The sequence below is a fragment of the Neovison vison genome, chromosome 7 (assembly GCF_020171115.1).
Source record: "Neovison vison isolate M4711 chromosome 7, ASM_NN_V1, whole genome shotgun sequence".
NCBI classification, from domain to species: Eukaryota; Metazoa; Chordata; class Mammalia; order Carnivora; family Mustelidae; genus Neogale; species Neogale vison.
The window spans coordinates 185064043-185088439 of NC_058097.1; the positions used below are offsets into that span (position 1 = coordinate 185064043).

Here is a 24397-nt window from a genome sequence, read left to right on the forward strand (position 1 = left end):
CCAGTTCCCTGGGCAACTGGCATGGAGAAGATCGCTCACCTGCTACTGCTCTGTCTCTGTAAGTTTTCCCCTCAATGAAAGTCTGGTCCCGGCTTCCGTGTGTGCTTTCAGCTCATTCACTTGTGATTACTCGATATTAGATGATTTTGGACAAGTTAATTCTCTGTGAGCCTCAGTATCCTCTTCATCAAATAGGGATAATGACAGTAAACACTTCATTTGGTTTCTGTAAGGATTAAATGAGATAATCTATGTCAAGTGTTTATCACCGCACCCGCACACAGTGATCATCCAAAAATGCTAGCTATTATTAAAATGTAGGATTTAATTCCAGGGGATTTTTAGTACAAATAAGGAGATGGTATCACATCTTAAAAGGAACTACAAAATCAACTTGAGAGCTTTTAAGAAGAGACATAGAGAGCCCTCATTCTGTAATCAGTGACTCTGTTGCCAAGATGATAGAATTATTTGATGACGGAGTTAGGTCTGAGTTCCAGGTCAGGGATATTTATCATGTAGAAGACACAAAGCAGACTCCTGCTTAGTCCCTAGACACCTTTCAAAAAAGGAGAATGCAGAGGCGGGGTGTGAAGGAAAGAGAGCCCAGTGACGGCTCGGCCTTCTACAAATTATTCATTTATTCACTCATCTAAGCACCATCTCCTTATTCAGCGGTTCCATATTACGATACACGGTGCTAAGCACCATGGTGAAGTAAGAGGACAAATCAGGCAAACGCTGAGAGGAATTCACTTGTCTAAAACTTATGCCACGCATGCCAGTCTCCAAAGGAGGCTCTGGCCCCCTGCAGAGCACATGCAAGTCAGCTAGAGCAGAGTGTTTAAGCAATTAAGCAATCAATTCTGGTAAAACGCCGAGGTAGCAAATTCGGTCATGGTCAAATATGTCAAAGAGCTGGAACTCGAAGGCTTACACACCAGCATACTGATCCTGTCAGAGAAAAGGCTTATGTTCTCACAACTATGGCTGTCCAATTTGGCAGAGAAGGACTTGGATCTAGGACTGTGCTAACACAGTTGATGGATTCTAGCTCTTAATCATGCCACGGGAGGGGCTACTACTTCCCTAATTAGTTTCACAAAAGCCTCCTGAAGTGCGATGGTTTGGATTTGCGAGGTCCTTGTACACCACCCCCAAAGTACAGGGGGAAACTGGAGAGCACAGACTCCCACCATTGTGAATGCCTCCAATTCCATGTTCTTCTACCAGTCCCACCGTGTGAGCTTCCTGGTGTTTTGTCCCGGTTTGATCAACACACTTGTTATTCTTTAAAATATTTTATTTATTTGACAGACAGAGATCACAAGTAGGCAGAGAGGCAGGCAGAGAGAGAGAGAGAGGAAGGAGGAAGCAGGCGCCCCACTGAGCAGAGAGCCTGATGCGGGGTTCGATCTCAGGACTCTGAGATCATGACCTGAGCCGAAGGCAGAGGCTTAACCCACCGAGCCATCCAGGCACCCCCATACTTGTTATTCTTAAGAAACTCATCATGTAAAAGAGAATGAGACTCCTAAGTGTATTATTAAACTAATAAAATTAATAGAATGAGAGGCTATGGGGGAAAAGTACATGCCATGTCAAGGGGAGATCATCCATTTCCTTAACTGATACATTCAGCTCTCTTGGAAGGGCTGGAGAGAAGCCAATCCTAAATCTCAGATCACTTCCCTCCCCACGAGAAGGAGAATGCCTCTCTTGGCTAAGATTCGTGCACCTGTACCATCCACTCTTGAAAGGTAAGAGGCAGTTTCTATTCCTACATGTAATTAACTGGCTCTGTAACTATACATTCTCACCATGTACCTCAGGGGCCAGTTTTAGGGGGGATGACAGAACTCTGTTCTGGCCTTTTATACAAAGTGTATTTCTCGGTACAGCTTTACGGATAACGACATTGATACCTGAATGTCTGAAGAAGTCAAAACTTCCTTGTCCACCTTTCAACAGGTAAGAACTTGAAAGAGACATTTAATTCAATGTCTCTTTTAAATTTCATTTATTTTAAAAAATTCATACCTGAATTTGAATCCTAGTTGATAGTAGGAAGATTGAATTCAATCTTGAAGTGTCAGCTGTACTCCTTACCCCAAGGCCATATCTCTCTCATTGGGTTGTGTAAGCATTAACTGAGGTGACTTACAATAAGTAGTCCTAATTCTGCTTGTGTGATAGGAGTAAAGAGAAGATACAAAGAGAAGTCTAGACAAAGAACCTTGAAAGATTAAGGGATGGGGCGGGGGTTGAGTCTTGATATTGGAAACTTCATTTTTTTTTTTCGGTTACTTTAAATACAGGAAATATTATAAAAATTTAGCAGAGGACTAAAAATATTTTTTGAAAACTTCTTTCAAATTTTGACACCACCATTTTGAACCAAGAGCTTAAGTATTACAGCAACAGCAGAGGAGAACATTTAATAAACCACTGTGGAAGTAAAAACCTCTGTCCAAGCCACTCCCCGTCAGAGGACATTGTTCTCCATGTGTCATTTAAAATGCAATTCCCTTCGAATGGGCACAGAGCAGTTCTATTACCAGACATGACTGTTTTTACTACTAGCAGTGGTTTAATGATTTTATGTCATCACAATAATAGAAACATGACATTCAACTGTGACTACAGCTTGTATGAATCTATTCTGGGAAAGGTGATTTTGTAGAGGACATGAAAATGTGGAGTCTTGGTTCCTGTTTATTTCCCAGAAGGATTAGCCAGTAACTTCCACACATCATCCCTTCTGTGGAACTTTCGTGACTTTCTGAAATGAGTGGTGATTTGAAGTTTCTAGCAGTGATCGTTCACATACAAAAAACGCTTCTTGAGAGAAGGCTTGGGCCTGAATCCAATTTTTCCATCACACAAAACAGCCCTCGTGGAGTATTTCAAGGCCTGAGTCCTCACCCTTGATAGGCAAGAAGCACACAACAAAATAACAAAAATTATACATTCTTTCTCAGTGGAGGGCGCTGTGTCATACCTTTCACAGACAAATTTAAAGAGTTCTAAACTCCCTCCGTGCTCTGCACTCACATTTGAACACCATTAGTAGCACTCACACTCAACTAACTACCTTCTCATCTCGGAACAGGTACTGCTCTCTTGCTTAAAGCCAAGATGGAAGACCATCTGTGTTCTTGAATCCCAACTCCTCCTGCCCCTTCTAAGACCTTGACCCATCAGTGTCCTACCTTTGTTCCTCTTTTCTCACCTTGCCCCCTTCCACTGGATCTCCCCTTTCAGGCTGTTCACAGGCCAAAATCCTTACCACTATCTCACACACACACACACACACACACACACACACACACACACCCCACCCTCTATCTACCTCTCGTCACTGACCTATTTTCCTCTACAACCAAACTACTTAAGATAATTCACATTTGCAGTCTCCCATTTTTAAACCTGTTTTTTCTCTTGCTTCTACAAATGAGTACATGAGTTTTCCTTGCTTCCTTGTTTTAAACAATATGCTGCAAGCATTTTCTTCTCTGTCCTCTCCCCTCTTCAACTCACGCCCACAGTCTTCTGTTCTTACTAATCCCCACAAACTGCTCAGGTAAGCGTCACCAACGACCTTGTAAGAGTTAATCCCAATGGTCAGTATCAGTTATTTGGACATTTGGCTTTAGGTGTGAAACAGACGATACTTCTTCCTCTATTTAAAAACTCTCCTCTCCTTTGGTTTCATGCTGTCATTGCCTCTTTAGTCCCACGAGTTACCATACATTGGATGCGTATTTTCTCCAGGTATGGTGCCACGCACTTTACATTGTTGAAACAACCCCAGAAGGTACAGAATATTGTATTATTGTACACATTTAAAAATTCAGCAAGTGAAACCTAAGGAAATGGAGTAACTTCACCAAAGTTACACAGTAAGTAACATGGGGCAAGAACAGTTTTATCCAACACCCATGTACATTTTTTTAAAAATTTGTTGATATAATTACGTCATTAAGTTTTATCCAACACCCATGAACATTTTTTTTAAAACACCTGTTAATTAGGTAACTAAGTAAAAAACGATAATAAAGAAATGCACAAGATAGGTACAACCAACAAATCTCATCTAACATTATTTTGCTTTATAGGATTAATTTTTTTCCAGAACCCATATACTCCATTAGGTAAAATAGAAGCCCACTTTGCAATCCTCCCCAATTTTACTCTTTCCTTCCAAAGAAAAACATTATCCTCTGGTTCATCTGTATCCTTTATGTCCACATTTTTAATCCTATTCGATTCATATAGTTTTCTTTATTCCATCCCTCCTCCTTTTATCTAGATGTTACATATTCTTTTTCTTTTCTGTTGATGTTCCTCATAAAACTTAAACATAGATGCATGAGTTTACTGATAATCAGTATGTCTAATCGCCTCTGGGATAGGATTCACACTAACCTTCTTCGTCTAACCTATCACCATTGTCTTGTTTGTGCCTGGTAAAATACCTTGTCTTAAATGACCAAGAAATTAGTAATAATATCATCCACTCATCCATCTATCCAACCATCCACATTATTTTTACAGTCCAAGTTTGCTTCCATTCACCTACATGTTTATGCAAGTATTTCCTTACCATCCCATCCTTACTTCTGGTAGAGGGGATTTAATTGCTTCTTACTGATTTTCATTCTGTAATAGTTTGTTTTTTTCTTTTCAGTGAGACTAAGTTCTTAATTCTCACAGTATTTTTATAAGCATTTTTTTTTAATTTAAATCCACTCAATTATAGTTTGGTTGAGTATAGAATTCTCTCCTAACAATTACTTTTCATCTACCCTTTGAGGTTATCCTTCTGCTTTTTTTATTTTTTTGACCCCACATGACTGTGGAACAGCTTCTGTAATTCTAATCTTCATCCCTTTGACTGAAATAGATATTTCATCTTTGATTGCCTCCAAGATTTTTTGTTTGTGTTCGTTCTGAGGTTTCATTGTGATACATCTAGGTGTATTTAATTTTAATCATTTGTTTTTAATTATCCTGTCTAGGGTGTGGATGCTCCATCATTCTGAAGATTGGTATCCTTTTTTTTTTTTTTTCTTTCAGTCCAGGAAAATACCAAGCCATCACATCTTTCATTTCTACTCTCCTCTTCTGGAAATTCCCTTGTCTGTTTTCCACAGCGTGCTATCTTATTTTCTTCTCATCTTTGCACCTATGTGCATGTCTCACTAATTTAATCAAATCTGTTTCAAAGTTACTAATGCTTATTTACACTTACCTACATCTTTACCAATGTGTTTGCTCACAGTCTGCAAATCATGCAGCTCAAATGTTCCACAGCTCAAGATTGGGGTCCTTTTCTGGGTCTGATGTCTGGGCTTGTTTTTTTCTTTTTCTCTATTGAAGCTTTTACACATGCATTTTCATGTCTCTTCTGGATAGTTCCATTATCTCTAGTTCTAGGTTGTGAATTCTGCTTGTTGTATTCTCTGTCTCTATTTTGAGTTTCCAAAGGGGACTTTAATATTTTGCTCTGAAGTCATCTTCCTGGAGGTTTTATGAACTGCGTTGTCTCCTCGACCTCCATATGCTGAAACCCCAAACCCATGATATGACAGTATTTGGAGATGGGATCTTTAAAGAGATAATTAAGGTTAAATGGGGTCACAGAGTTGGGGCTCTAATCCAATGGAACTGGTGTCCTTATAGGAAGAGATACCAAGAATAAGTGTGCAGTGGAAACCTCGCGTGAGGCCACAGAGAAAAGCTGGTCATCTGTAAGCCAAGAAGAGAGGCCTTAGAGAAACCAGCTCTGCCAACTCCTTGATCTGGGCTGCCAGCCCCCAGAAGTGCTAGAAAACAAATATGGTTTAGGCCACTGAGGCTGTGGCATTTTGTTATGGAAGCCTGCGCAGACGGACACAGCCGTCAGTCAGGAGCCCCAGTTTGCAGCAACCCCCACTAAGTGCCCTCCTTTGTTTGGTCCTTGGCTTCACAGAGTTTAGATTAGGATTTTTGTTAGTTTCTCAACTTGCCGTTCTGACACCGCATGAGCAATAGACATTTGGAACTCTGAGTTTGCCTAGAGCTCTATCATATCGTCAGTTTCCCCCAAATGACTCATTTTAACTATGGCTAGTGGTCAGAATTTTCATAGTCCTACTTTCAAGGATGTAGCAGAATAACTTCTTGCCTCCAAGTTTTTGAGGGTCCTTGTGTATGGACCCTGAATCCTGGGCTCCACTCTGAGGGACTTAAAGTGCCAGACCCATCACTTAAGGTTTGTTTCCCAGTTCTGGTAACTCTGTGAGAACGTGGACCTCTGATTATTGCTATCACCTTGAATTTCTGTCTTCCCTCTGGAATCTAAGTACTCCTCTTTCTTGATTTTTTTACTCTAAGTATCTCAACACTACTTCCTTTATGATTTAGTTGATTTGGAGTGGAAAGGGAATTCTTCTGCATCAGCTTAATTTTTACATACTCACCCAATATCCTTATGTTCTTCCTACCTCATTACACCACCTTGTTTGTCCCCATGATACCTCTGACCACTTATTACGGCATGCAAAAGTTCTTTTCTCTTTCTCTGCTTGATAATTAAGTATTGCCATTTTCAGAGGATCAGTCTTCTCTTCTGATGATCTCCTTGAGCAAACTAGTCTACGCTAGTGTTACAAATAACTCTTTTAAAAAAATATTCTGATTTGATAGCTCAACTCCCACATTCAGTGGAGAGACACATTCCATTCATTCTTCCTTAGCATCAGCGTGACACAGCAGCTGCCATCAACCCCACTCCTAGTGAGATAGACCAACCTCTCAGAACTTTTAACTTGCACTACAATTAATTGACATCCAAGCCTCTAACCATTATTGTTTTCATATAGCTTTCTCTCAGCTTCCAGAGGTATTTTTCCTCTATTTAAAACAAATGAACAGGGGCACCTGGGTGGCTCAGTGGGTTAAAGCCTCTGCCTTCGGCTCAGATCACGATCTCAGGGTCCTGGGATCAAGCCCCGCATGGGGCATTCTGCTCAGCGGGGAACCTGCTTCCTCCTCTCTCTCTCTGCCTGCCTCTCTGCCTACTTGTGATCTCTGTCAAATAAATAAATAAAATCTTTTAAAAAATTAAAATAAAACAAATGAACAACCAAAACTAATCAACAGACTTTTATCCTGTGCATCTTTCCAGTAAATTTCTTTTGCCTATAGGATAACATCTAAACTCTTCAGCTTGCAAAGCTGAATCCTGATCATTGAGGCTTTGACTGCAGGTCTAAACTTAGTCCTCATGGGACTCCATTACACTACTTTGAATTCCAGCTTCACTAAGGCATTTGTAATGTTTCATTGCCATGACTTTGCTCAAGCTATTTCTCCCCCTGAAATGATTGCTCCTGGCCCCCTCTCACCTCCTTCAGTTCAAGATCATTTTCTCAAGCCTTTTAGTCTTTTCCAGGGAAAGTTGACAACATCCCCCTTTGTACCTCTGCCGTGAATAGTTATTCTTGGTACTTACAATCTTAGTTCCATTGATAGAATAACATGCCTGCCTCCTACTCTGAGATTATGAGATCTTTTAAGACAGCAACCTCAGCAATATTGAAGTATTAGACCAGATAACTGTTTGTTGTGTGGGCCGTCCTGTGCCGTGCAGGGTATCAGGTAGCTTCCCTGACCTATAAACAGCAGTTATTAGTCCAACCCACGCCTCATCAGAAATGACAACCAAAAATGTTTCCCAGTATTGTCAAACGTCACCAGGAGGTGGGGACACACAGTCATCGCTGGCTGAGAACCACTGCTTTAAGATAGGAACTGTATTTCAAAAGTCCTAGGACCAAGGCCACCACCTGCATTCTGGAAATATTAGCTGACTGAATGAGTGCATAAGTAATAAAGAAGATTGTTATCAACAGTGTGTGTGGATGTATGTATCCACATGCACAAAGATAGCACGTGCATATGTAGAGAGAGACACTTGAGATCTTCTCATTCCCTATGTTAGTGTAAGTTATACTTTAGCTAAAACATATAAAATATTTACTTGTGAATTATCCTTTTTGGTAATTCAGAGAGCTCAAGTTTAAATAATATTAAAAGGACATGAGATTGACTATATGTATGTATGTCACAGTGAAGGCCCAAATGCCAACTAAGATACACAGTCAAGTAAGAACAATTAGCAATTTTGTGAATTGGCTGCCAGTTCAAATTTATTTTGCCAAGGCTAATGTTTAGTTAAGTCAATTTCTGCCAATTATAAGAGCCTTCATTGCAGGAGCTTGTGTTTGAATTTCAGCAACTCTGCATTTAACCTGAAGCAAATATAATCTCCTGGGCAATTGTCAAAACAAGAGACTGTTGACAATAAGTCCTGGAAATAAAAGCTAAAGAAAAGAAAAATCATACTTCTTAACTGTTCTTCCTTTAGACTTTAACTAATACCTAGAGTATATTCAGAATGTGCTAAATATTTGAAGTAAAAAAAAATATTTTCAAAATCTTTTTACTCCTACTTAAAGAAATAATTTCTGTATTGTAAGTAACGTAAGGAAGTGGAATCAAAAGGTTAAGAATGTCCAAGTGAAAAGGTATTCTTTTCATTTGGAAAAAAAATCAAAGAATCATATAAAAGATGTCATGGAATTTCAGCCTTAAGGGGGAAAAAAAGGTTGTTAGATAGACTTATTTATAATATTGCACAAAAATCTGGAAAAGCCTTAACAGTAAATATCAGCTGAATAATCACCTCCATTCAAACACTTTAGTCCTGAAATCTACAATAATATGCAAAGTTATGAGTTCTATATTTGAATAATAACATTAGGAATCAGAATCCTGCATTCAGTTTGAGTTATGGGAGACTGATGTGTAAAATGCATTACATAAAGATCAAAGCCGGAAGAAAATATATCACAATGCTAACGATTATTTCTGGATTGCAGTACTGACAAGGACAATATGACCTCTTCTTTAGAGACCTCAGTATTTTAAATTTATCCTCAATAGCTATATATTATTATATATATGCATAAATGGTAAGGTAAAAAAAAGGTTTTGTTCTGTGACTCTATGCAGATTTCAGAATACAGAAAGCCTTTCTTTTTTTAATTTTTTTAAAGACTTTATTTATTTATTTGACAGAGAGATCACAACTAGGCAGAGGCAGGCAGAGAGAGGAGGAAGCAGGCTCCCCGCTGAGCAGAGAACCCAATGCGGAGCTGGATCCTAGGACCCTGGGATCATGATCTGAGCCAAAAGCAGAGGCTTTAATCCACTGAGCCACCCAGGTGCCCCACGACTTTCCTTTATTAAATTTACCAGGTATTCATATAATTCTGACAGAAGTTTCATATACAAGGGGAAAAAAAGACCAATTTTGTCAAATTTTGTTTCTATACTTTGCAAAATGGTAACAGATGGTAACTTAGTAAGTGAAATCAATAATAAATTTGAAATGTTCTGTGTTAAAGTTATCATAGCCTCACCCCCTACCCTTCAAATTTTACTTCTTAAAAAGAACAAACTTATCTATGTACCAACCAATATATCTTGGAAAGCTGATTATAAATTATGTTAGCAGATTGAACAAAAATGGTAGAAAGGAGACCAAATACACAAAAGCTCACATTCCTCCTCTTCCAAAAATATTTTGGAATCACTGGGGTCTATATTGATATCACCTTTATTAGGAGGATTCATATCAACTCTTTCTTATACGGCAGTTACATGTATAAATGACCTGCCTCCCAGTGGAGTGTCTTAAGCATTCAGATGGAATCATTTATTCTTTTGATTCAATCCCCTTGAGTTGAATGCATGATAAGAGACTATGTAACCTCAAGAAATTAACAAATGTGCAAACATCCACTGCCTCACAAACGGTAGCTTTTTAATAAATATTTGAAAAAATGTATTTACAGAGAAAGAAAACTGGTTACAGAAATAACCAAACAATAAAAGGCAATAAAATAAATTTTGTGGTCTCAGCGTAATTTGAAGTTATAACTATAGCCACATGCTACAGACTTGATTTTATTTCCTTCTCCATGATTTAGACTTTCCCAAGAAATTTTCCCAAAGGCTTTGGCTGAAAGAAAAAGTTATTTTTGCTTAGTTGGACTCCAACCTTTACAAACCCCCATCATGCCTAACATGCCCCTGCCTTGAGACCAATGTAATTGCTGTTCTCTGCAGGAACAGTATTCCCTGATTAGTGCCTAGCTTGTCTCTATATTTACTCAGGTCCGTGCTCAAAGGTCTAAGGTCGCAGACTATTAGTTTCTTGGAACCTTAAGCAACAATTTCCCTGCAACCCATATGTAAAAGAGATGGGTTACTGTCAAGGTTGGTTCAAAGGATTTTTTGAGAGTGGTTTCCCACAAAGCCCCTAGCCCTGCGATTCTCATTTGCTATGTTGTAATCATGCAGGAAATGTTGCCCTTCGTGGCCAAAGATGGCCATTGCAGTGAGGAAGGCAATGATTGACTGAGAACGTGAGACTAAAGAGGAGATGCACAGGCACAGGTTTTTCTGTTTTGTTTTCTTGTTTTGTTTTTTCCATTTGCTCTTTAGCTTCTGCACCATTTACATTATTTCTAAGATGAGATTTAGAGTCTATGTGAAGACTTGAACTGGAAATAACCTCACAACTGGATTTCTTCTTTAACCTTGAAAGCTCTACACCTGTTAGCTGGGCTTATTAATGAGTTCTTGACAATAGGCTCTCTATCTGCTGTTCCTGAAACACCCCCACATACTCCCCCCCCCCCGCCCCGCCACCACACACTGCCACCTCGGCCAAAACCTTTGCGCTTGCTGCTTCCTTTTCTTAGAATGTTCTTCTCAGAAATCGATGTGGTTTGCTTCTTCTTACCCTTGTGGTCTCTCATCCAAGACCACTTTAATAATGAGAAAACTTCGCCATCTCTTCTGTCCTCCATCCCAATGCCTTCTCTATCTTCCCTTCCCTTCTTTTTATGCTTATCATTATAATCATCTGCCATAGTACACATTTTTTTCAGTTTACATTTCCCCTGTGCACCCAGTAGGCAATAAGCTCCACGAGCACGAGACGTTCTTCACCACTCCAACACCAGCTCCTAGAGCAGGAGAACCGAAGAGCTATTTAATGACAATTCGTTGAATGAATGAAAGCATGAAAGAAAGGCTAGCTGTGTACCTATAACAGGAACCACAAACACATGGGACACACACGACACCACCATTACTCCCAGAGAGTTCCCAATATGGCTGGAGGTTAAATATTAAATAATGACGAAGAGGAGGAGTTTAACAAGAATCGATTCAAACATGTTAAATGGCAGTCTGGTATCTTCAGTTCAGTCTGTCTTACCCCCCAGAAATCTGACACATGAAATGAAGGTACAGGCAGAGAGGAAGGTAGAAGAATTATTGAGTTTTTGTCTATCTCAGCCATGGTGGGGGATAAACAAACAAACAAAAAAACCTCCTTCCCCCAGCTAAGGATGAAAAGGGATATAGATCAACTCATTCATATGTAAGATGAGAGAATATATGAATTAATGAGCAGATGAGCCTGTCAGTAAAGAAATGTAGGAGTTAGAAACCCGTATTTTCATATATTAGCTAGGTGACATCAGCAAGTATTTAAACTCTCATATATCAATGAATTCATTGGTAAAATGAAGATAAAATTAGAACTCACCTCATCACGCTTCTGAAATAATAAAATGAGAACATTTAGGCAATATATTTAGCACAGTTCCTGAACAGATGTGAGCTATTAGTGCTATTATTTAGTAAATTATTATTTTTTAGATACCACCTGCTTCAAAAACAGATTTGAAGAAAATAAAAATTTGAGATGAGTAAAAACAGGATAGAAACTCTGAGTCGAGGAGTGAAGGGTGATGAGGTAGATAATCTAGTTGTCTATCCTGTATCCATTTCTCCTTATGTCTTTCTAATGGAATCTAGAATTGGTATGGGGTACCATACCTAGCTCTATTTCTCAGGCTCCCCTACAGGTAGACGTGGTTATTTAATTACATTTTAGTCAATGGACTACACGTGGAATGGACTAGATGTAACTTCTGGGAAAGCATTGGAAAATGGGAACTGGCTCAACTTAAATATGATTTTTACCTCTCAGCTTTCTCCTACCCTCTTCCTGGAACATAGGCTGCCCAGTGGGAGTCTTATCATCCATCCACTAACTATGGATTGACCTCAAATATGGAGGCTCTGAACTAAGAATATCAGAGCAAAAAGAGAGGAAGAGCCTGGCTCTCTGATATCAAGGCAGTGCCACATCCGTCTGAACTGCCACCTCTTGATTCCTCTATAAGTGGAGCCTGGCTACTTTCTGTTTAACCACTTCATGAATCTCTGCCTCTCCTGGTCAAGCAGAAAGAGAGAGGTAAGATGGTTATCCCAAATAATTAGAAGAGTCAAAAGCAATCTATTTCAGGTACATATAAGTAAGCTGATAACTTTCCAACAGACATGCAAAAGGAACACAAGGAAATAAGAAAGATTATAAAGTTCTTATGAATTAATAAAAAAGCAGAGTCCAAGTCTATATACCACTAAATTTATTCCGGTCATTAGAATCCAAAAGAACCATTCAGTGGGGTTTTATGTAGGGGGAGTCCATGATATCTTGATTTGTATATTTTATAGGTTTTTGAAGATAGAAATTAATCTTCATCTGTTTATTTCTTACAGTGACCTTTGACAAAAAAAAAATGTTAAATTTTATAGGACTGGGAAGACATCATTTTCTAAATGTGTGACATGATTTAGAAGAAGAAATTAAAGAATATGAAAGAAAGAACACTTTGAATGAATCTTGGTCTTCCAAAATTAATCAATCAAGCCTCCCTGTGCCCTGAGCTAAATATCAATAATTTTGACATTAACATTTTTGTGAAGTACCTGAAACACTAGCATGATTTTAGTAAATATACGTGATCACACATGCACTAATTTGGGAGTGAAGTAACAACTGTGACCACTCAGTTATAAAATTAAAGTGCTTGCTTAGAAAGAGGACTATCCCAGTGGGAAGCCAGTTTCTGGAGGTAAGACAGAGACATTTAGTAAGTTTGGCATTTACCCAAATGCTTTAACAAATACTTAAATGAAAGCCATCGAGATTAGCACCATAAAGCATAGAGAAGACTTTGGACTACATAATTCTACGTGCGAATCTTGATCACCAAACTTAATTTTTATTGGTCTTATGTAGATCAACTTAATTATCTACTATTGTCAGCTCAGAGTAGTCCTGGGGAGTCAATGGCCAGGTATGGAATACTAAAATAAGAAACAAGGGAATGTCAACTGTGCATTCAAATGACGCTCTGCTAGTTAAGAAAGGAAGATTTTTGCAAGGGAAAGGAGTTCTTTCTTAAATATGGAAAGCAAGGGAATTCAGAATAGAAAAGCTGACAGAGATAGGGCAGCCTTAATTTACATGTCAGCTATAATATCTGCCTTACAAGACTATTTACTTGGTAACTAGATGGCATTCCTTAAACTAGTTACCGTAGCAACTACCACATGACACATCAGCCTCCAAGACAGAGAACATCTTCTGCGAGAAACAAAAGCACCATCAATATCTCAAAGGAACATTACCATTTTAAGGAACACTGATAGTATGAAGGAAAGGTGTTAGCCCTGATTCACTGTGATTTTTTTTTTTAAATTTCTACATTCTACTAGAGTGTCAACAGCACTTTCAATGTTTTTTTTTCTCTTATTTATTGCTTCACTGTCTTATATATATATTTTTTAATGTTAATTACCTAACTGTTAGCTTTCAGTTAAAGCTCTAGAAAGCCTCACACAATCAAACTCCAACCTACCTTCACACAAATCCCTTCAAGGACTCTAAATCTAATACCATTTTTCTTAAATGGTATTTCATAGATCACTAGCATCAACTACTGTGATGTTTTGCTAAAAATGTAAACTGGGGCACCTGCGTAACTCAGTCAATTAAGTTTCTGACTCTTGATTTCAGTTCAGGTCTTGATCTCAGGGTCCTGAGTTCAAGCCCCATGTTTGGCTCCTTGCTGGGCATGGAGCCTATTAGAGTGGGGGAGAAGGTAAAATGTTTAGTTCCAACCCAGACCAACTGAGTCAGAATATTTGGGGAAATCTGCATTTTTGGTAACTTAAATTAGTGATGTGTTCTTTATATAAGACCTTTATTTTCTTACTTCTGCTTCTTTGCTAACAAGGTTCCTTAGCTTGAACACCCCTCCTTAAATCCAAGCGTATGAATACCACAAGCAACTCATGGCTCATGTTAACTGTCACTCTTTCAAAAAAATAGAGAGAGAGAGAGAGAGAGAGAGAAAAGGATTTCTCACTAACAAATTACAAACTCTACCACACTTTTACTTCTATAATTTTTCTTATTCCTACATTATTTTAAACAGTGTATTTGATTCATTAATATACATATTAGGGATACTGTATCTCTTTACCCTCCCACTGAATTTCATGTAGCTTTATATTACAATTTACCTAGGGTGTTAAAACACTAAGATTAAGGGTGCCTGGGCGGCTCAGTCTGTTAAGCCCCAACTCTGGATTTTGGCCCAGGTCACCATCTCATGATCATGGTATTGAGCTCTGTCGGGGCTCTGTGCTTTCCTGCTCAACACAAAGTCTGCTTGCCCCTCTCCTTCCCCTCCTACCACTCTCCCACCTCTCATGCATGCACCCTTTCTCTCTAAAATAAATTAATAAATAAAATCTTTTAAAAAAATACTGAAATCAGGACATCTCTTTCACTGGTTAGACTAGTCTGAGGATAGAGACAATGCTTATTCATTAATGTGTCAAGTGCCTGAAACCATATAGATGTCAACAAATGTTCATTTAATTGGCCTATATTTAATAATACTTAAAATAACATATCAGAAACTTACATAAGATTTTTGAGCTGTAACTCATTTCAACTTCACAAGAATTATGAAGTAGTTACTATTAATACTTCTATTTTCCAGTTGGGGAGATACAGCCTTGGACAGGTCAAGCCACCTGCCTTCGATGCACAACTCATAAATTACAGATTAAGATTTAAAAATTGGGCTGCGATAGGAATCCAAACCTTAGCCACTAGTTATAATGCCCCTTTTACTTAAGAGAGCACGAATTAATAACATATAACTAATTCTTTCCTACGGACATTAGTCAGAATAGAGATTTGAAAGAATATAGATATGCCACAAAGGTTTAGCCTGAAATGAAATCAACATTCAGAACTTTCTCTTCATGCCTCTTTCCAATCATCATATAAAGATCCAGGATTGGGTGTAAAAACAAAACAATTAGCACTCAACTATATTTTCTTGCACAAACCAAATCTTTCCCTAATCCATTTCCTCTACCTACAAAAAAGGATACTTCAACCGCATGATCTTAACCTAAAAGACTGCTTACATGGATAGAATTCTAGGCTTCAGAATGCCTCTTCCTCCCTTACATACTTTTAGGTCTAGAGAGGCCATGTCTCCCCAACCTGGTGCACTGTCCTAGAAAAGTATTCCCTGCCCATCAAAATCTTCCCATGCTCTATTTTGCTTAGAGCAATTGCTAAAACACTAATGGTTCACAAAATTCAGCCGTACTTCCCATCTGTCTTCCCTTTTTCATACTTCATTCCAACTGCAGTGCCCTTGCTGCTATGCTTTCAAGTCAGAGCCTTTGAACTAGCTATTCATTCTACCTGGAATCTCTCCTTCCACGTAAAACCAGGGCTCTGTTTCACACCCCCTTCAAATGTTACCTTCTTACTGAGACTTACCCTGGCCATCCTATTTAAAATTGCACCCTTACTCCATCCTGTTAACTCCATTTTTTTCTTTAGAACATTTAACATAATTAACTTTTTTCCTTTTCATCTCATAACAACATGAGCTCCAAAATGAGGATCTTTTGTGTTTCATACCTCAATATATCCCCAGCACCTAGAGCAGTACTTCGTACAGGATGAGCCCTCAATATTCGTTGACTGAATTAATGAAAAATTATTCATCTATTCTTCTTTTCATCCGTTCATCCAAATAACTTTATTAACTAATGACTGCTAGGCATAATTCTAGTGGTTGAAATCTTCTTAACAAATTTTCAAACCCCAAAACCTCACACAATTATACCCATTCTGGCCCCTAAAGAAGTGTCCATAGAAAAATGATTAATATTTTAAATTAATAAAAAGCAGGTTGTTAGTTAAAAAAAAATCAAGGGTTGAAACTTAGACTATGAACATTTACCCCAGCCTTTAAAGTGTGTCCTTGAAATCAGTCTTGTGTTGGCACAAACAACAAAGAAAAATGGAAAAATTTAGGGTTTTGTATATCATGAGATTTGCAGGCTATTAGGCTAAATTAGCTCCGGTTGCCTGAAGGATGTCTTAGGTAACTGCAGCTATCCCCAAGCATTACCGAATCTAATTCCTGATGCCATGCTTTGGGAAAAATATAAAGAAATCAGAGAAATGCAGAGAGCTCCTATCACAATGATAAAATGCATGAGTACACCAGACTGTGAGAAAGATCAATCAAATTAGAAACATAGAGCCCAAAAAACCACAGATCACTGAAGGGGAGGTTTCTTCTCTGCAAGTATTAAAGGAGAGCAACAAAGAGGAAGAGGCAATTATTCTGATTACGTAATGGAATACTGTTTTTAAAGGCACTGTGGTCTCATATATACGAAAATCTGCATTAAACAAGACTATCTTTTTACTTCTAGGGAAAACCAGCATTAGAAGCCAAAAAGGATTTCTCCAAGCCACTGTTCTGCACATGTGGACTGGTAGAGATCATGAAGGACCCTGCATAGACATGATCTCACTGTCACGTAACTGGGGGAAAAAAATTATATATCTATATCTATATCTATTATATATATATATATATATATATATATAATCACATACACACACACACACACACACACACACACACACGGCATTTTGTTTTTATTGGAAAGACTCAGTAACTCTCTGGATATGCACGTATGATTGTTGTAAAGGAGCACTTTCATTAAACTAGGAGGAAAACAAACCAAAAAGTGTTCAAGTCTATGAAATACCAACATAAAATCTGGGACTTTGTTCTCTTTAGATTGAACACAATCTCCAAAATACATCCAAAGAGATCCATGCTCTCTGTTCCTTCACTCTTGGCTGAGAAGCTAAAAGGAACCATCATGTTGCTGTGGAGAGCCATGGACTAGAAGTCAAGAGAACTGTGTCTTTGCCCAGGTTGTATAATCACGTTGTTTGTCAAGTTCTGGTAAGTTGTGAAGTTCTGTATTCTAAGCTATTAAATGGGGTTAATGGTTATCCTAAGTACCTTAGTGTTGATGGTATTGAATGCTGTCTCTCTAAAAACGAGAAAGCACATGAGAGAACCCATTTTTCTCCAAAGTAAAGCATTAATCAAATGCCTTTTTAATTATAGATTTCTACAGCTACTCAGGAGGAATAGCTGATTCTCTGGGACCTGTCATATCCTAGGATTCAAATCTTCCAAAAATCTTGGAAGTTTTTTGTTTGTTTGTTTGTTTGTTTTAAAGATTTTATTTATTTATTTGACAGAGAAAGATTACAAGTAGGCAGAGAGGCAGGCAGAGAGAGGAGGAAGCAGGCTCCCTGCAGAGCAGAGAGCCCGATGTGGGACTCGATCCCAGGACCCCGAGATCATGACCTGAGCCGAAGGCAGCGGCTTAACCCACTGAGCCACCCATTTTGGTTTTGGTTTTGGTTTTTTTTTTTTTTTTTTTTTAAGAAGCAGGAACATGTTCCAATAAGGGCTGTTCTTAAATGTAAGTATACAGGATGATAAATAGGAGAAATGTGGATAAAGAAAGATTGGGTCTAAAGGTATGGCTGGGTCAAAAGGAAATGTATACGAGAGAGCAGAAGGAAGCCAAGACTGATATAATACAGAGGTATTACCAGCAAGGCAGTGGGAAGCCAGGGATTTAAGGACAAAATATTATCAAAGGGTATGGGGAATAGGACATAAAAGTTGAATAGCTCTGGGTAATGCCAACAAATTTGGCCAACACCTGCTTAATTACTCCAGAAAATGAACATGACAATGGTGATAGGGTTGATCAGACTTTCCAGGAAAGCTTTGTAGGCATCATTTTTCTTTTGGCAGAACTCAGATGGGTTTGATCCCAACTGTGTTTTCTCCTTCCCTTCTTGTAGGTGGTCTGTAGAGAAGACCTTTCCAAAGGAAGAATGGCCCATTTTCTCATTTGTGCTTAGTGAGGGCATGGGAAATGAAACAGAGAGTGAGCCTCTGCACTAGCAGTAGGGATTCCTCAACTATTCCAGATTAACACCCCTATTGACTTCTGACTTTTATTTTGATTCTGTCACATCAGTGCCCACATTTGGCTAATGAGGAAAAGAGTTGTTAAATTTGCCTCAACCTTATCATTTTCTTTGGCTACATTTCTCCTGAACTGTTTAGTCCTGAGCATAATCATTCCCTCTTTCAAAATCATTCTAAGGAGATGCTTTGTTTTTTTTTTCCCCTAAGATCTTATTCATTTATTTGACAGAGAGAGCACAAGCAGAGGGAGCAGCAGGCAGAGGAAGAGGGAGAAGCAGACTCCTCACCGAGAAAGGAGCCTGATGCAGGACTGGATCCGAGGACACTGAGATCACAACCTGAGCAGAAGGCAGATGCTTAGATGACTGAGCCACCCAGGTGCACCAGGAGAAGCCATTCTGATTTAACTCTCTAAGTTGTAGTATTTTGCTATTTTCAAATTATCTCACATAATATTATAGCACTTCTAGGTTGAAACAATAATATAATGAAAATAAAGACACCACTTTAATTTTTCAGATTTGATTTTTTTTTTCCTAGCCATACCTATAACCTTAGATACTGAATTATTATTTCCAGGGTACAACCACTTTTCTAGAGCAACTCTAAATTTTTCATGTACTTTCTAACTTATTCTAGTTTTATCTCCACGTATTTTCTTCTTAAGAGTCACACCTATTTTTTCTACAGGCATGCACTGGGTCTGCTGACCTAGCTGTGTAGAAAAGTCCACAAATTGCAAAAAATAGCACCTATATAGTGCAAAAAAATCTGAAGGGTCGGATATTGCATCTGTTAAGTCAGATACCCTGTACACTTGTTTGTCCAGTATAGAGAGACAAAGTGAAATAAGAGAAATTATCAACTATTAAATGTCATATAAATTCTATCCTCAAACATATACAAAGTGTAGGGGTCCCTGGATGGCTCAGAGAGTTAAGCCTCTGCCTTAGGCTCGCGTCATGATCTCAGGGTCCTGGGATGGAGCTCCGCATCAGGCTCTCTGCTTGGCGGGGAGCCTGCTTCCCCCTCTCTCTCTGCCTGCCTCTATGCCTACTTGTGATCTCTGTCAAATAAATAAAATCTTTAAATACACACACACACACACACACACACACACAATGCTAACACTACCTACCTTGTCTTTATTGCTTTACCCTTGACTGTAAAGGTAGAAATTTGCTATTGCTGAGTTAGTAACTTACTATCAATCCTATTTTACAGATGAAGTATTGGCATCCTACTATACAGGATGCCAGTTCCAATTATGAGAACAAGCTATACCTAGTTAAGTAACATGCTATTTTGGGAATCCTGATATATATTTGTAAAATGCTAATGCATTATATTTATTTAATGATATTTTTCATTATACACACAACTATCTATCTTGGTTTTTCTCTTTTTTTCTTTACACTGAGGTAACGTTAGTGTAGAATGTTCATTGCAGGTGTACAACATAATTCGATATTTGTATATACTACAAGTGATTACAGTAAGTCTAGTTCTCCTTCACCACTATACATTGACCTCTTTCAGCCAACCTCCCACTGATAGCTACCAATATGTTCTCTGTATCTATGAGTTTTGTTTTCTTTTAATTTTTAGATTCTACATATAATTGAAATCATGTAGTGTTTCTCAGTATGACTCATTTCCTTGATATGGTACGTTTGGGGTCCATCTATGTTGTTGCAAATGGCAAGATTTACTTTTTCATAGCTGAAGAGTGTTCAGCGTGTGTGTGTGTGTGTGTGTGTGTGTGTGTGTGTTTGTGTGTGACATCTTCCCTATCCAGTCATCCATCTGTTGACACGAAGGTTTGTTTCCATGTCATGCTATCATAAATAATGCAGTAGACATAGGGTGCATTTATCTTTTCTCAAATTAGTGTTTTAATTTCTTTGAATAAATACTCCAAAATGGAACAGCTGGATCATATGGTGGTTCTATTTTTAATCTTTTTCAGGCATGTCCTTACTGTTTCCATAGTAGCTGCTCCAATTTGCATTTCCACCAACAGTGTTTGGGGTTCCCTTTCTCCATATCCAGGCCAACACTCGATAGTTCTTATCCTGTTGATAATACCCATTTTTGCAGGGGTAAGGTGATATCTCTTTGTGGTTTTGATTTATATTTCTCTGATGGTTAGTGATGTTGAATATCTTTTCATGTGTCTGTTGGTCCTCTGTATGTCTTCTTGAGAAAACTGTCCATTTAGATCCTCTGCTAATTTTTTAACCAGATTTTTTTTATATTGAAATGTTTGGAGTCTTCATATTTTTTGGATATTAACCACATATTAGATATATAATTTGAAAATATTTTCACCCAGTCAGCAAGTTGTCTTTTCATTTTGTTGATGGTTTCCTTAGCTGTGTGGAAACTTTTTAGTTCGATGTAGTCCACTTTTTTTATTTTTGCCTTTGGAGCTCGATACAAAAATTCAGCACCAAGAGCAATGTAAAGAGACTTTCCTTCTATATTTTCTACTAGGAATTTTGTGGTTTCAGGTCTTTCATGCATGTCTTTCATCCATTTTGAGTTAATATTTGTGAATGGCATAAAATGGTGTTTTAGTTTAATTGTTTTTTTGCATGTGACTGTCCAGTTTAGCCGGTATTTACTTAAGAGAAGATGGTCTTTTTCCCATTGTATGTTTTTGGTTTCTTTGTGGCAAATTGACCATGTATGTCTGGGCTTATTTCTGGGTTTCTATCCTGTTCCATGGATCTATGTGTCTGTTTTATGCAAATACCATACTGTATTGATTACTACAGCTTTATAGTACAGTTTGATATCAGGAAGCATGATACCTCCAGTTTTGTTCTTATTTTTTTAATAAGATTTTATTTATTTATTTGAAAGACAGATCACAAGCAGGCAGAGAGGCAGGCAGAGAGAGAGGAAGGGAAGCAGGCTCCCTGCTGAGCAGAGAGCTCGATGAGGGGCTCGATCCCAGGACCCTGAGATCATGACCTGAGCCGAAGGCAGATTATTTTGTCTATTCAGAGTCTTTTGTAGTTCCAACAAATGTTAGAGTTGTTCCAGTTCTGTACCCAAAAAAAAAAAAAAAAAAGTTCCATTGAAATTTTAATAGGGATTGCACTTAATCAGTAGACTGCTTTGGGTAATATGAATGTTTTTAACTATTAATTCCTTCAATCCATAAGCACAATGATCTTTCCATTTATTTGTGACTTGCTCAACTTCCTTCCTCAATGCCTTATAGTTTTCAATGTAAAAGGTCTTCTACCTCCTTGGTTAAATTTATTCCTAGGTATTCCATTCTTTTGATACAATTGTAAATCGGATTATCTCTCTGTTGTTTATTAGTGTATAGAAATACAATGGATTTCTATAATTTGATTTTTGTATCCTCCCACTTTACTGAACTCATTTGTTCTAGTAGTTTTTTGATGGTGTCTCTAGGGTTTTCTATATATAGTAGCATGTCATCTGCAAATATCGACAGCTGTACTTCTTCCTTTCTCATGTGGATGTCTTTTATTTCTTTTCTTGTCTAATTGCAGTGAATAGAACTTTCAATACTAAGTTGAATAAAAGTGACAAGAATGGGCATTCTTGTCTTGTAGCTGACCTTAGAGGAAAAGTTTTCAACTTTTCACTGTTGCGTGTGAGGTTAGCAATGGGTTTGTCATACATGACTTTATTATACTGAAGTATGTTCCATCTGTACCCACTTCATTGAGAATTTTCATCATGAATGAATGCTGAATTTTATCAATGATTTTTCTGAATCTGTTGAGTTGATCATATCTTATTTTTAATCCTTTAATGTAGTGTTTCATGTTGATTTGTGGATCTTGAAACATCTTGAAATAAATCCCATTTGATTATGTTGTATGATTCTTTTGTATTCTTGAATTTGGTTTGCTAATATTTTGTTGAAAATTTTTGCATGTTCATGAGGCATATTGGCCTGTAATTTTTCTCTTTTTGTGGTGTCCTTGCCTAATTTTGGTATCAGAGTAATGGTGGGCTCTAAGAGTTTGGAATTATTCCCCTCTCTCCAAATTTTTGGAAGCGTTTGAAGATGATCTTAACTTTTTTTTGACTGTTTGGTAGAATACACCAGTGAAACCGTCTGGTCCCGTACTTTCCTTTCTTGGGAGGCTTTTCTATTACCAGTTCAATGTCCTTAGCAGTAATCAATCCATTCAGATTTTTATTTCTTCTTGGAAGAATGTATGTTTCCAGGAATTTATCCATTTATACTATGTTGTCTAATTTTGGGGGTCTAATAAATTGTTCATGGTAGTCTCATGATACTTTGTGTTTTTATGGTATCAGATCAATTGCAACTTCTCTTTCCTTTCTGATTTGATCCTATTTCTTTTCCTAGCTGGGTTTAGGTAAAGGTGTGTCAATTTTATCTTTTCAAAGAACCAGCTCTTATAGTTTCATTTATCTTTTCTATTTGTTTTTTTTTTCCTTTAGTCTCTATTTCATTTTTTTATATTCTGATCTTTAATGTTTTCTTTCTTCTACTAACCTCAGGCTTTGTTCGTTTTCTATTTCCTCCAGATACAAAGTTAGATTGTTTGAGATTTTTCTTCTTTCTTGAGGTAGTCTTACATTATTTCAAACTTCTCTCTTAGGCCTGCGTTGTCTACTTTGCTACATCCCACAGACATTGGATTTATATTTTTCTTTCTCTCAGGGTGTTTTTTTTTTCCCTCCCCTCTCTCCTCCCCACCCCTTTGATTTTTTCATTGACCTATTGGTTGTTCAGTAGCATGTTGTCTCATTTCTCCATATTTGTGATTTTTTCCAGTTTTCCTCCTGTAACTGATTTCCAGTTTCATATCACTGTGGTCAAAGAAGATGTGTGATGTTATTTCAGTTTTCTTTTTTATTTATTTATTTTTTAAATTTATTTTCAGCTTAACAGTATTCATTATTTTTGCACCACACCCAGTGCTGTTTTGTGCCATAGCATGTAATCTGTCCTGAAGAGAATATTCCATGTGCACTTGAAAAAAATGCGTACGTTGCTGCTTTTGGATGGAATGTTCTGTATATATCTATTAAGTCAATGTTGTCTAATGTGAACCAATGTTTCCTTACTGACTTTTTGTCTATGATCTACCTGTTGATGTGTGTCTGGTAATAAAGTCCCCTACTACTATTGCTGTCAATTTCTCCCTTTAGGCCTATTAGTATTTGCTTTATATATTTAGGTACTCCCATGTTGGGTGAATAAATATAAATATTTACAAATATTATATACTTTTGTTTGGTTGACCCTTTTGTAATTATATAATCTCTTGCTTTTATTACAGTCTTTGCTTTAAAGTCTGTTTTGTCTGATATAAGTAGAGCTATACCAGCTCTTTTCAGTTCACTTTACATAATTAACCTTTTCTATCCCCTCACTTTCAGGTCTGAAATGAGTATCTGGTAGGTAGTATAGAGAAGGGTCTTATTTTTATCCATTCAGCCACATTACGTCTTTCTATTGGAGTATTTAGTCCATTGGCATTTGAAGTATTTATAGGTATGTACTTATTGCCATTTTGTTAATTGTTTTTTTCTTTTTTTATATATACTATATGAATGAGTTTAACAATAAGGCCCTTGTAAGAACAAAATAGATCTGTTCATGTTTTCATAAAATAAAGTCATATTCTATCAAAGATTTTGACCCTATGCTAGCCTCAAAATGTGCCGCTTTCAACCAAAGTTGATGTCCAATTCCTTTGATGTTTCACTTAGCTGTGTTTTGTAAATATCTCTGATGCTTAAGTTATCCCTTCGCTCATGATTCTTTAATATACAAGCACTTATAATATACATCCAGTTATAAATCCACTCACCGTAAAAGGAAACAAACATTTCCCTTTACAATGACTTAGTCATTTTACTCCTTTTAATAGTTTCCACATCCATTATATTGTTTAAGCTAAAAGATAAAGCATCAGAATAGAAACACACTTCAGTAAAGATTTTCACTTTTGTTGTTGATCAGTTTAAAGGATAAAATCATAGTTACCATTGCCTTCGCTGGCAGACACTCCTGCTGCCAACCAAAAAAT

General features: G+C 37.5%; 1 protein-coding gene across 7 annotated transcripts in view; it reads right to left on the minus strand.

Annotated features, from left to right (window-relative positions):
• LRRC4C (leucine rich repeat containing 4C) overlaps positions 1-24397 on the minus strand; it is a 1197418-nt gene that overhangs the window by 961872 nt on the left and 211149 nt on the right. For all 7 annotated transcript variants that reach the window (XM_044259104.1, XM_044259107.1, XM_044259106.1 and 4 more), the window contains exon 2: positions 40-226. The gene's annotated coding sequence lies outside the window, so the exon portion shown is untranslated. The remainder of the gene's footprint in view (positions 1-39; positions 227-24397) is intronic.